This window comes from Lactuca virosa, chromosome 7, assembly GCF_052849685.1.
Source record: "Lactuca virosa cultivar CGN04683 chromosome 7, Lactuca_virosa_CGN04683_v6, whole genome shotgun sequence".
Taxonomy (NCBI): domain Eukaryota; kingdom Viridiplantae; phylum Streptophyta; class Magnoliopsida; order Asterales; family Asteraceae; genus Lactuca; species Lactuca virosa.
The window spans coordinates 176,219,746-176,222,144 of NC_136432.1; positions in this window are offsets into that span (position 1 = coordinate 176,219,746).

A 2,399-nucleotide genomic window follows, 5' to 3' on the forward strand; every position below is an offset into this window, starting at 1 on the left:
AGTAGGTACTCAGACTAATTCTAATTAGTCTTTTACTCCTATCTCTCAATATCCTTATCCCTAGGTGTCACACCCTAAAACCGGAACGGCGGAAACGCTCGGGGGCGGAGGACGTCATGTACAGTATCACAACAATGCATAATAGTAAACAAGCAACAACATCATCCATTGCATTAATAGTAAAAATTTTAATACAAGTTTGTTCTGAAGTTTATAAGAAACAAAAATGAATAATCAAAATAAAAGATGAGTCTTGAATGTGCTCCATCTTCTCAAACCTGGCCATCGGTACCTGTCTATTAGCGACCTGAGAATACAAGTTATTTTGAAAGCGTAGATCAGCATTAAAGCTGGTGAGTTCATAAGTGTTTTAGTGTCATTGTTTGTATAAGTTTGAAGAATGTACCTGTAAATGTTTGATGTAAAAGTTTGTAAGTGTTTGATGTATATGTTTGTAAACTTCCTAGAAAATCCTATATTTTCTACTAGTGTAGCCTTCTACCAGGACTCAACTATTCTTTATGTTTGTTCTTTTGTAAAAGTGTGCATTTTCCCAAGGTATGACTATCATTACCAAAATATAGTTTTTCATTACCGTTTATGTGAGAAGATCACAATTCGAATGAATATGGGAAACTAAGGATGTACTAGTAGTTTTATCTAGGTAACTACTAATGTACTAACTACCTTTTAAACTTGTTAGTTAAGTAAGGTAAAATGTGATATGATTGTACCATACTAACTGACTAAAACACGACGATGAAAGACGTCAGAAGAAATGAAATTTGGCACCCGTAGACTTGCAAGTCCCATTGTAGCTAGCAGCAAGGTGTAGGATAGTCAATCCAGTATAGATCTATACGCAAATTCACGCTCTCCCTCCAGGAGATTCTGGTTATAAAACGAGCCATAGTCATTATGCTATGCCCCGAAGTAGTATCTCACATTAATGTTATAGTATTCTTGTATATGTATAGTATGTACTAGTGTAGTGTATGTTCTCTTTGTCTAGTATGTAGTATGTTCTCTAGTGTATAGTGTGTAGTATGCGTTGATTCTCATTCTAGTATGCTCTATCTGTTTCTCTTTATAGTGAGTATTGTTTCTCGTTATAGTATTCTCTATCTGTTTCTCTTTATAGTGAGTATTGTCTCTCATAATAGTATGTATTGACTCATGTACGAACTGACTCTTTGTATGTTTCGTTGTTCTAGTAATAGCATTGTATGTATGAACATGTTTGTATACCTTTGCTACCCAAAAGTATGGAACTGAATGAAGGAACTTTTATATCTATACACATATACATAATATATAATTAAGATACAAATGACCTTCGGACAAACAACCGATACCCTAAGTCCACAACCAAACAAGGAACAGGAAGTAAGGTGAGCTATCAGTCCTAAGTCCTTTCAATCCTACTTATATGACTATATATATATAGATAAGCTTTTGACAAAATATAAGTTTTAAATAGTTTAATAGAAAGTATTTAACATGTAAAAGAGTTTAATAAAGAGTTTTGCAAATATAAAAGAGTTTGTAAAACGATTTGAAGTAGTTTGCTTGAAAACACAGTTTGAAGTATAAGAAATCCATTGTTTGATAGTTATTAATCACATGTGATTGATATAATAACTATAATGTTCTACTTGTATCCCCCCCCCCCCATAAAAGCATTTAAAATCATTTAAAAGGTAAGTTAAAGGGGTATGAACTCACCTGTAGTGAGTAACTCGAATGTAAGATCGATAAAGGATGCTAAGTGTCAAGTGAGGACTTGAGCACACACGGATCCTATTGAGCATATAATGACACATATATGTTTACAGTTAGTGTTTAAACAACTAATTATGCCAGTAAAGACACCCTAGGACATGGAAAACACTTTGATTCAAGTGTTAGAAGTACAAAGGGTTGCATATAAGGGGTGTAGGGCCTCACATAGGAGTTAACGGCCCAAATGGTAATACCCTCATGAGTTTACGGCCCATGGGTTTACGGCCCAATGAGTTTACGGTTGTAAACTCATGGTAATTTGTACCATTTTGTGTTTTAAGGTCCTATGTTCTTCCTTGAGGTGTTCTAGACTTAGTTCCAAGGCTTAGGAAAGAGTTGTGGCAACATTGCACCACTAATTAGGGTTTACGGCCAAGGGAGATTGCCTTGGCCGTAAACACCCTTTTGTTCTTGATTTCTGGATGTTATCAAGGTATTTAACAATTGATTCAAGTATATCACAAGCTAAGGGTAGTATACTTACGATTTGAAGGCAAATGAGGGTGTTTTCTGCCCAAAACACTTAAGTGTTCTTGATGTTCTTGATGATCTAGACTCAAAAGATGACGTTTGTCGATGAATTCAAGAGTGAATCAAGAAGAAGTGATGTATTAACT